We start from the raw sequence: 12,554 nt of genomic DNA, 5'->3' as shown, positions 1-12,554 counted from the left end.
AAGAAAAGTCAAGAGGGTCTGGCTGCAGATTGCACTTGCACTCTCAGACTTGCATTCTCAGACTTGCACTCTCAGACACTTGCGCTTCCGCTAGTGGCGTCACTTGCAGTCTTTATTTTTTTATTTTGTTCTATTTATTTATTATTTTTTGTTTGAATCTCTCAGCATTTTACAACAGTAGCCAGGTGTTGAAGACAAGAAAAAATAAACTAAATTACAAAGTCGCTTGCAATCGCTACTTGCACTCTCCGCTACCTGCGACGTCACTTGCAGTCAACACAAATCATGCGTGTTGCCAATGGAGTCAACACCTGGCTACTGTTGTAAAATGTTGAGCGATTCAAACAAAAAGTAATCAACAAATGGAACAAAATAAAAAAAGACTGTTAGTGATGTCACTAGCGGAAGCGCAAGTGTCTGAGAGTGCAAGTCTGAGAATGCAAGTGCAAGTCTGCAGCCAGACCCTTCTCAGAAAAGTTGCAGTTCTGCTGACATAACTCTGTCAAGAGGTGGCAGCACTGCACAATATGCTGCCCTAATGAGGAAAATATATAAATTCTCAAATCAAACAATGTCTTGTATATGCAGTCTACATTAATAGCACAAATATTGTGAATTTACTGCATAACACACTTAATATGGTGTGGTTTTCTTATAATGCCCACATAAAATCCTTCAAAAAGTGAACCAAGGAAGTGCCATGTCGTGTCAGGGATGGCATCATTTAGCGAGGAAGCAGGGGCAAACGTCTCTCGCTTTTATTCTGACGGAAAACATGGTTTTTCCTCCTCCTGTTCATAAACAAAGAGAAAAATGTCCATTATAAACTCACTCCTCCATCAACATTTGAGTGACTCTTCAATTAGTGGCACTTCTGACTGCTTTAACTAAATTCATTTTGAAGTCCTGAAATAAATAACTGTTCATAGCCATGATTAACTTTTTTTTTTTTTTTTTGAGTGGTATTAAAAGTACCACTTTTGGTAACAAAAAGTATCTTACCTGCAATAAATTTGACTTAGCCTGCCATTTCTAATATACAACACATTTATATTTCTATTCATTTATTTATTTACATTGTCCCCATAAGCATGTAAGTTTAAATCAACATTAGAATTTATAATACACCATAATAATTTATATTTATAAAATAATCAATTGTTTCTGGTGTAACCATTTTAATACTTTTTATAAATGTATTATAAATGGGAAAGTTAAAAAGAGAAATTCTGTTACACACTGTAAACTCTAATAAACAATATTAGAAAAGGAATTAAATATACAATTAAAAGGTTTACAGCTATTATAATCTACACATTAAAATCTCCACCAAAAAATTCAGTAAAAAAATTAAATAAATAACAGCACTATACTGTATGTGCTGAGTTTCATTGCTTACCTTTGCCAGAGATACATGCCAAACATCAACAGCAACGATATCACATCAGCCGAGATCCATATTACCATGTAGATATTAGGCTCCTTTCATTGTTACGTGCAAAGAGAGATAAACAAACACAGAGGATTCCAGAGGAGTTACAAATTCAGACAAGCCCATGTGAATAAGAAAATGGAAAAGCATCTTCTCTTATATGACAGAATACACAGTGATAGGTGAAAAGATAGGCTGAGCTTTACCAGATGCCAGTCAGGCTTATACATGTTTTTGAGGATGTGGCAAGCATTGGTGGTCACTGAACTGGCCCCAGAGCACCACAGTAATGAGAAGAGCCAGCGCTCATTCACAACCCACAGATTCACAGACACGTTTTTTTTCCGCAGCTCACTGTGCAGAGAAAAAAAAAATAAAAAATGTATTTCAAAATAAAAATGAACACAAATCTTCCTTCTATTTACTTGTCTTTGGCACCATATCAGTGACCTTTAGACAGGTCGCAACAAGCCAGTTTTCTTGTCACAATAGACAGGAGTGGCAGGACCGTTTTAACATGCTGTCTTATTCATCAGTCAAGATTTTCTTGTTTAATTTTATTCTTTCTTTATCTTTACTCTCAGGTGCACCCAATCGGGGACAATAGCGTCTGGAAAAGATTTCATCAATCATCATCTGTTGAATTTAGGTAGCTCGGCATTCCTGCTACTATAACCATTAGGAGATACATTTGTAAGTTTAGGCTACAGATCAACATTCATTTTTCATAGCATTTCTGTCATCTTTGTAAGAAAACAGAACCCTGTGAGAACATTCCCTAAGGCTGTGAGATCATGCCAACATGAATGACAGCAGCATCATGTCTCTGCATGTCAGATTAGCTGCACCAATCCTCCTAAACTTACCTTATTTCGCGAGCATTCAGTGAACTGTATTTCATATTCAGAAAGCCTCCACCATCCGCATTCATGTCTTGTTCATTATGATACACCTGCTTGAACCCTGGTGCAATGTTTCTCACATCGTGTCTATATTCTGGAGAAAGCCACCATATCTGAAAGTGATACACAATATTAAAATTACATTCAATGGTGCAAAACACTGTCACATTAAACTCAAAAACTAAAATTAGAAATGTTGCGTATATATCTGAAATAAAATAAATAAGCAGATGAAGTACTAACATTACTAAACTTAACCTGAAATAAAAAAGGGAAATAGAAATAAAAAAAAACTAATATTAATAAATACTGTCATTGTATATACACAATACTAAAATAACACTGATAGAAGAAAACAATGTTTTAGGATTCTGACATTTAAAAAACGGCATACTAAAATGTTTCTGAAAATGTAATAGAAATAAATATTAAATTTCATTGATATTATTACCTTGTCTTGTGAGATGCCTGATTTTTTGATCGTTTCAGTGGTGTAGTAGGAGTCACTTTTTTGGAATCCTGTTGAGTTTTTCTCATTTTTTAGGTCAAATATGAGAGAGACATTATGCTTTTTGGCCATGACTAAGAGCTCAGAAAGAGATGGTACTTTCTGGTTGCTAGCTTCCATCTTCTCTTGCTTTGAGAGTGATGACACTGACTGAAATGGATCTGTCTACATTTGAAAAATCAAAAGATTTTGTCATTTTAAACAAACTCGTCGTTTTGACATCACACTGCTGAAGAACTGAAACAGAAAATTTGAATATCAAATGCAAAGTGAAAGAATTTTTTGTCTTCTGCTTAGTATCTGCTCATACTGATTAAAGCTGCAACTTCAGTGGAGTTCAAGGTTGTTTGCTCTAATCAGCAGATACTCCTCATGTTGACTCAGAGATGTTGACTGCTTTGTTTAGTTTGCATTCAAATGCAACTGCAAATGAGCTGTCTTTACAACAGATCTTTCATAATATAATATAATATAATATAATATAATATAATATAATATGATATTTTAAATAATAATATAATATAATATAATATAATATAATATAATATAATATAATATAATGAATATTATTGTATAATAAATTGTTTTATATTTCTTTTCCATTATATTGTAACATGACAGCAATTACGGTCAAATGTGTTGGACTATATAAAAGCTATATATATTGGTTGGATTAATTTAATTAATTATAGATATAATAAAAAATAGTCGTCATCATTATTAAAAATTATTCTGCTTTTTTTGTATTTTGTTATTGTTGTGTTGTGTTGTTGTTGTTCATGCCGCCATCTCGACCTAAAAACTTATCCTTCACATCAGTTGTTCGCAGCAAAAAGCTTGAACCATTATCATGCATAAGAAAAGGCTTCATGTCCTCACTGAAAAAAAAGACAAGAGGATTGAACAAACACACACATACATAAAGCATTGACCATTATCAATATAAAAAAAAAACCGAAGCAAATGTTTCAGGGCACAATCTGTTACCTGAGTTGCACATCTGTTTCAAATGCCACCACATCACACTCAATACTCTTCCTGAATGACATCATGGTGTTCTCTGGAGCCATCTAAATACATAATTATTCATATATATATATATATATATATATATATATATAAAATAAGATTAGCAATTTTACTGTGAGACCATTATTTTACTACATAAATATGTTCAAGTTTCCATGCCCTGTTTCAACAAAATTCAAAAGCTGTAGCATCTGTGTTCTTCACACGCCCCTGTTTTTATTCACAGTTAACCTCCAGTAACCTGGTGAACACAGGGAGATCAAACCTACAGAGCTTCAGATGTCAAAACACCTCCTCCACCTTCCCTGCCAGTGGAATTTAACAGATTGTATATGAATTGTAGATAGTCAGCTATTCAAATGATATTTTTGGATGTGGACTACATGTTCTGTAATGACTGTAAATGTTTTCACTGTGATTATTGTATCTATAAATTGCTATTGTTTGAAAAATGTTCCAACAGACTGACCTGCTAATGAATTACATTCCCCCAAACTGATAGCTTATAACCTGGGAATGATTCCATAATCATCATAATCCTAAACCGATTCAGAAGCTACAGCAGATGATTCATTGTGTGGCATGTCAAATTTATTTTAATAAAATTATGTGAAAATCCTCATGCAGTTCAGCAATGACATGAATAAACAGCAAAGACAAGATTTTGATGGGCACGGCAGTGTAAACATGTTTTAACAAACGGAAAGAATGTCACAAAATGAAAGTTACAACTAAGGCGTTACCACTTACCATCGGAGCACCGCGGTGTCCGACGAGAGCTGGTTTTGGGGGAAGATTACTGGTAATGCATGGAGAGCAGATTGCAAGAGGACAGAGAAACACAGCAGCAGACACTACCAGGAAGGTCATCATTATAAAAACCTTACAAGCTACAAAGACAAAGACATACGGAAAAATATTCAGACACAAAGACTGAAATAATTTGGCATTATTAAAGGCATCACTGGTGCTAACTTTCACATTTACATCGACTGGTAACATTAATCAAAGGTATAAAGTACACACTAAAATACAGGTAATATACAAATTATATTGATTTTAATTTAAAATCGATTTTTAACATCCATTATATTTATCTGTTTGGTGAATAGCAATGTAATAAGCAATATAATGTGCAGTCAGAAGCTGTTTTGGAGACACTGACCAGCTGTTTTTGCTCTATGATAACTCTGGAACACCAACCAGCTGATCAAGGTCAAAGCCACCACAGCACCCAGCTGCAGGAAAGGAGCAGTGGCCTGCGGGAAACCAAAGAGGGGATTTTAATACACTGTGCAGTACAACAATAGTGGTGTAACAAGAGATATGGACACCTGAGTGACAGTCTTGTGATAAATACAGTGCACTATAACATCATGCTGAGGGATATGCATGCTATTGGTGTAAAATAACACATTCCCATTTAGAATAGATAAGGTAACAGGAACTACAATGAGAACCAGCTGCAAAGACATCAAGGACAATGTACCTTTGCTGAAATAATAACTGGTTAAAGGTTTCTTACCTGAAATGACATATAGACAGTTTTCCACTCCTCTTCCCATTTTATACAAAATCCAGCTGTGCCTAAAGTAACAGTGAGGAGACCTAAAAACAGAAACACCTGAACAGAAAACAGAGAATCATTAATGCACTGTGATCATTCATTAACATCCTGTGAACTTCCTTCATGCACTATGACCAACAATGATATAGATTGTTACCATACTTTTAAAGATATTCATGGATAGTAATTATATGATTATTAATAATATTAAAACTGGTTTCACTCTTTTTGCATTATAGTTTTAAAACAATAGTTTATATAATATTTTCATAACTGAATTTAAGACGAACAGTCTGTGTCTGGGACAAGGGTACCTATATATACAGTAATAATGCACAGAAGGCATTTAAGAAATAGCGAAAATAATGAAAACAAACAAAAAGTACAAGTTGAAAGGGTAAAGAGTACCTTATGCAGCCAGTGTAAATTTAAGGGCTCTCTGATTGCTAAATGCAGCAATCCAAATACCTGAAGAAAAAAAGAATGTTCTCATTATTACAACCATTGTTTGTGAGTGCTGCCAACTGAGCGATCTGGATCACATTATGCCCTTCAATGTTCCCATTCTCTCTTCTTACCAGCAGAAGGAGGCAGTATGTGGCCAGCACAGCAGAAACAACCATCACTATCATGTACCAGCTCACCCATTTTTTTAAGGTTTTGAAAGCAAGCCTGCAAAGGAAAACGAAACGGCAGAATGACAACCAGGTTTTACATGTAAACTTGGAAACACTGGGCCAATGGATTTACAATGTGGTCATATAATCAGCACGTGTGTAATTGTGTTTGTGTGCTCACCAGTTTACATCATTGTGGTCGTTGAAGGCAATAAAACAAACGTACATCCAACTCAGGGCAAGTATGGACACAAAAGACAGAAAGGAGAACCAGCAGCAAGCCCTCTATATACAAACAAAGCAAGAATGCAAACTTCAATCATCTCTTTTCTTTTTCAGTAAGCTCTTCTCTTTGTCCCATTTACTGCACTAAAAGAAGAATATGTTTATTTAAAACTTTCCCTCAATGCTCCACCTTTGTGCGTGACGTGATGATTTAAAGTCATAGGTTAGCCACCAAAGAGAGTCTGGGGGGCATTGGCACAGAGCCATCGTCTTCTCATGTTGAGTTTCGCCTACTGATCCGAATATTCAAAATCGGGGCCAATCTCTAAAGCGAGTGGTTATTATGATAGCTGATTGTTACGAGTCCATCCCACACAGGGTTTTCTGAAATCTCTGAATGCAGCGGTAATTGTTTCTGACACAAATCAAAAGAATTGAGAGTCTTGCTTTTGTATCCAGGCTACTAATTAACATACTTTTCTGCCTGTCATGATCATCAGTCTTCACAGCTTTGTACTCACTTAAAAGGAAAGAGCATTTACATGAGAATTGTTCATTAAGGAGGCATTCAATGACAACAATTTTCTCTGATTCTATTCTACATTTATTAGACATGGTAAACTATTCCGCCTCTCTCAGCTGATTGTATCAAGTGAAAACGGTTTGTAAATTCTAAGAGATGAGAATGAGAATGGTTGCATCACTGATGTGCAACTTAATTTTGCAATGGTAAGAATAAAAGAATAAAATCTCACATTTTGTCTTTTGTTTTGATTGTTCCATTGACAACTGTAGATTCCTCTGAGGCAGGTTCGGCCGATCGAGAACATTGTTGTTTTTTTCCACATCTAATGATTCCAGCTGAATGTATATGGATGAATAGGGGTCTTGTCCAGAATGTAGTGAGGTTAACTCATTTATACTGGTGCAGGTGTTTGAAATGGAATGACTCACTGCTTCAAACCTGAAACCGAGTAAGAGGGTAGAGAATACAAGGTGGAGGTTATTCAAGGAAACCTGTTGTCAAAACTCAAAACTGAACTGAGCTCACAATGCCTGGCTTAGTTAGTTAAATGTCTTTGAATAAGGGTGAGAGAAAAAAAAAATAGGCTCCAGTCACATGACACAGCAGGCATGGAATGTTTCAATTTAAATATGGAGGAGTGGCAATGCTTTCAAAAGCCCTGCAGCAGAAAACTATAAGTCGACTTGTGGAAAAGATTTCATATCAATTACTCAATTCTAATAAAAGGATGGAATGTTCTTCCCAACTCAAGTTAACTTATACAACTGTGTAAATGTAAAAAAATATAACCCGTTTTAACCACACCCTATAATAAAAAGTTGCCTGATACTGGAACACAGTAATTTGAGTGTCCTCCTGTAAAGTATATGAACAACTAACATGAGATATTAAGGATTATTTGCAGAAAGTAAAAAGGCCTTGCTCCTTGTTTTGACAGGTTGTGCATAACATGAAATATAATCTTCAATGTTATGAAGATGTTCTTTCTGTGGAGACATTTTTAGTTTTTCAGGTTCAGTAGATGTCAAAACTCATGATCAGATAAACATGTCTAAGCAATAAGTGTTTGAAGTGCTAAAGGCAACTCTGTAAAGTGCTGGTTAGCACAACAGGAAGGGAGAATCTATCAAAAAAAAAAGTTAAATACCTGTATGTGCTTGTGTACAAATATTTTCACATTCGTAGAAATAAAAATTGCACATTGCCAGTTGAACCTTTGGATAAAATTTGCTGAATGTTTATGCTGATCTTAAAAGACTCTTTTTAATCTAAAGGAATATAAATTAATTCATTATAACAATTATGTTTAGGGTCAGATAATTTTTTTAAAATATTTTTATTCAGCAAGAATGCATTAAATTAACCAAAAGTGAGAATATACATAAGAATTCTATTTCAAATAAATGCTGTACTTTCTATTTAAATGAGTACTAAAAAAGGGATTATGGCTTCCACAAAAATATTAAACAGCACTGTTGTCAACACTGATAATAATAAGAAATGTTACTTGATCACCGAACCAGCATATTATGATTTCTGAAGGACCATATGACACATTTAAAAAAAATAAAAAAATTAGGAAAAATTTAGCTTTGCATCACTAGAATAAATTACTTTTACAATAAATTAAATTTGTGCAGAAAATTCTGCTGTGCCAGAATAATATTTCACAATATTACTGCCTTACTATATTTTTGATCAAATAAATGCAGCTTTACTAAGCAACAATGTGTCCACTAGTGCTTCTCAAATCTCTACAAATTTGTACAGTTTCTTTTGTTTTGTAAAAGGAAATCTGACAATAGCACTTCTTGCATCTTGTCACGAGATCTTGATTTGTCAAACCTTTACTTAGTAAACCCATCAACACAATTATCATAAATTCATTCATATCATAAAAAGTATCAAAGGTTAGTTTCAAAGCTCAAGATATTCACTCTTCGGTGAGGTATACTGTCTGTCTGCCAGGTAAACACCACTGTGTAAAAGTCAGATTAGAAAAAGCCTGTGGAGGTGGTTCAGGGTGATATGTCAGCCATAACTAAACATCCTCAATGCAAGTACTTGGGAACTGCCAGATCTGACTCACTGATAAACATGGCAGTGTATCACTGTATATGGGTCAGTGCAATTCCTGATAGAAAAAGTCTACATTAGAGAATAAACCATATATTCCGGTATGAAGGATACACACCTCTCTTAGTAAAAGCATGACAAGCAATCTATTTGAAACTTGAATGTACCACCATCATACATTGTAACCGTTGCTGTGTGCTGTTCCTTTAAGGAACGTATAGAATTTTTGCCAACAGCGACACGGTTCACAAAAACCCAGGGTAAAACGTGTTCTTCAAACTTGACAAAAAAGAAAGGAAACTTGTCAAGTGTTTAGTGGATGTTCTGGATCTGCCGACAGGTATAGCAGCACATTTAATAAGTCACTTAACTCCCCATTTCAGGTCAGACAAGTACTTTGTCAGCTGTAAATCATGATTAAATTACCCAAATCGTCATCCTTATCTAACAGGCTGACCAACTCTATAAAAATCATCCTGCTTTGGACAAATTCAAGGATGACATTTTCTCAGCAAGACACCACACTTCTCAGAGCAGACAACAGCTCCTTTGTCAAGTTTATGACCTGAGTTTGCATGTTTCAAAGGGTCTTTTCTTTTCCATATGAGTCAACTTTGCAAAAACTTTTACTTTCTGAACCATCTACACCAACATTTCACAAATCTTCTCTTGGGTGTGTTCATTTATTAGGGACCAATAAAATACAGTTTTAAATACATTCAACTATATTTGAAACAAGCAGAACTGTTGAGCCAAACAAAGAGTGTTACAGAGGAGTTGGCATCCAGATTCTGCAGAAGAAGCTGTTTTTTTATCTCAAAAACTGAGCCATAATATTACAAAAAACAAACAAATGCTCTACTTTAACAAGGTCAACATATATCAGTGATACACACTGCAAATTTTTTAAAAATGTAACTATGGAATGGCAGGAGATCATTTTGTAAATAATATCTGGAAATGAAAAATTTAATGAATGTGGGATATTTCTATTAAAATGCTTTATAATAGGAGCACAAAAAAGATAAACATTTAAGTAGGCAGCCTGAAGGCACACGGTCAAAGAAAGAAAGAAAGAAAGAAAAATTTGTATTAAAATGGTTTATAATAGGAAGAACGGTCAAAGAAAGAAAGAAAGAAAGAAAGAAAGAGAAAAGGACACTGTTTAGTAAAACACAGAAGCACATCAGTCTAATTAAAACCTCAGAAAATCCATTCCATCATCAGGCTTTCACTGGATGTGCTCATATTTTACAAAGAAAAATTCTGACTCATGAAAAGTGGCACCAGAACAAACATCACACTTTTGATCACTGTACAACACCACCAGTGTAGGTACCTCTTTTATTCAAGAGTTTCAGAATAAGCGCAGGACTTTTTTTTTTTATTTCAAGAAATGTTCATTGTTCAAATTAGGCATAAGGCTAAAGAAAAAAGAAAGGAAAAGCAGCCTATGCAAAACTGTATGTAAAACCTGCACAAAAACCAAACGGCCAAGTGAAGGCACATGTTGTTGAGAAACGTGCATGTGACTTGCTATGTTGTGAAATAAAATAATTAACCAGTTGAAGATAATTTTCCTGAAACCCTGAATTTCACTTTCATTAAACTTGAAGTACAGACTTCAAAAGCATGTGCCCATTTTCTTGGAACATACAATATTACAAACTAAATACACTAGCTCTGCCTTATAAGATAATTTAGTCGTTGATGTCACACTTTCTTTATTTAAGCATTTAAGTACCATCGTGTTGACCTTTTAGACAGTAAGTGTAATAACAAACTTATTTACAAAGAACTTAAACGTATTATCACTGCTGATTATCAGTGTTATTTTCTGAGAGATGTTGAAACCTCAGTAAAGGACAAAGATTTAACCCCTTATATGGCATACCCAGTTGCTCCAAAGGTCAAGGAGACTTATTACAAAATTGTGTTTAGGATTACCTGACTTTATACAAAAACGATTTCATTTCGAGGTGGATCCTTGTGGTTTCTGTTCTTCATTTCCTGAAACACTTGATCACCTTTTCTTTTACTGTTAGGCTTCTTCTAAATTTTGGTTCGATATACATAGCTGGAGACAATTCCTCCCATAACCCAACAAGATGTCCTCTTTTTAAAGTGTGATTTAACTTCATTCTTCTCTGATGTTGTACATTTTGTTTTGTTGATGGGTAAATATCATATCCATACTTGTAAATGGAAAAAATGTAAACCCTCCTTCGATATATCTTTATGCGAGTTTGCTAAAATGTTTCAAAGCTTTAAATTCTTCAAAACATAATAGAAAATCTGAAAAGTTATGCTTCTCTTTGTCAAAATATTTATTACTTTAGTATCTTTTTTATTTATAATGTCTACATCGAGTACAACTTTGTTTTTCATCCCTGATCCTTGTATTTATTTATTTATTTTTGATGTTTTTTTCCCCTTCTTCTTCTTTAATGTTAACTCTGTGTTTGTCTCAATAGAAGTGTCTTGCATTGTTGGTTGTTCCCTGTCTTGTTATGTACATTAAGCAAGAAAAAAAAAGAAGGAAAAAAAAAGTACCATCGTCTTGACTGAGAGAGCTTTCAACCCATTCTAAAACTGATTCACAACCTCAGGTCTTGATCTGCAGTTCAGTGACATCATGGGACATTTAAATGTCTTTATTTTTTTAACCAAAGGGCATTTAAAATATTATTAAGGTTAAATTTAGTTTAACACAAGGACCTCACAGACAGTTTACTTGCAACAGTCAACTTCCAGTTTTTAATAATTTCCAAATCCAAGTAAACGCATTTTACTTGAAAAGAGTTTTTTTTTTCTCTCTTTTTTTCTCACATAAACACGGTTTAACCTCTTGATAACCCGTGATTTGCAAAAATTCTAAACTTTTGTTTTTGTAAATATGTGCATTGTGTTCATGGTAGCATTATTTACCTAAATCATAGTTTTTTTCCTATAAGGATGCTATAAGCACCTGTAATGACTAACACACACCTGACGATATTCAGCTCGCACGCCATTCAGTAATATTAGATCAGAACAGATCTAGTCCGAGAGATCAAACTGATTTTAAACATGTACGTTGGGTACCTTACCTTTCTTAAAAAAAAGTAAATTTGATAGTGTAATCCCAGTCATACTCTCAAACTTCAGCACTCTTCGGCAGTCTGTGCACTCGAACTCATGCTGAGACATAGATCCCGCGGACCGAGTATTAATGAGGCGCTAACAATGAATGAGCTTCACATTCCTTACAGCTTTGTATGTATGGACCAGCACCAGTGCAGTTCCCATCGTCTACGGCAGAGGGCGCTCAAAGAGCTACATTCAAAACTGGGAGCCTCAAAAGTGTAACCATTTAAATCTGTTAAAAGCATGATATGCTGCCTGGCTGACACATAAATTAATATTCTCCTATAATTCACTGACTGTACATGTATTATATCTGGCCTACACACAGACCGCTGTGATTGGTTCATCAACATCAGCGCTGCGAAATGTAACATGTAAAGTCATCACGACATTGGAAGCCCGAATCAGAGCGTCTGGTATATGAATGTAGATTTATTTTTAAAAAGAAGCTATGTCTTAATTTAATAATATATATGACTGATAAAACATATAATAATTTATAATTTATAAAAAAAAATTAATACAATAAGATCTGTATAATAAAAT

At 34.4% G+C, this 12,554-nt stretch overlaps 1 pseudogene; it reads right to left on the bottom strand.

Moving 5' to 3' along the window:
- Nucleotides 1-345: 345 nt before the first annotated feature.
- Nucleotides 346-12,125, bottom strand: LOC109102259 (annotated as a pseudogene).
- Between the last annotated feature and the right edge of the window lie 429 nt (nt 12,126-12,554).

Source organism: Cyprinus carpio, chromosome B14, assembly GCF_018340385.1.
Source record: "Cyprinus carpio isolate SPL01 chromosome B14, ASM1834038v1, whole genome shotgun sequence".
Lineage (NCBI taxonomy): Eukaryota > Metazoa > Chordata > Actinopteri > Cypriniformes > Cyprinidae > Cyprinus > Cyprinus carpio.
Note: the sequence above shows the minus strand (reverse complement) of the source record. Positions and strands in the feature narration are given on the sequence as shown.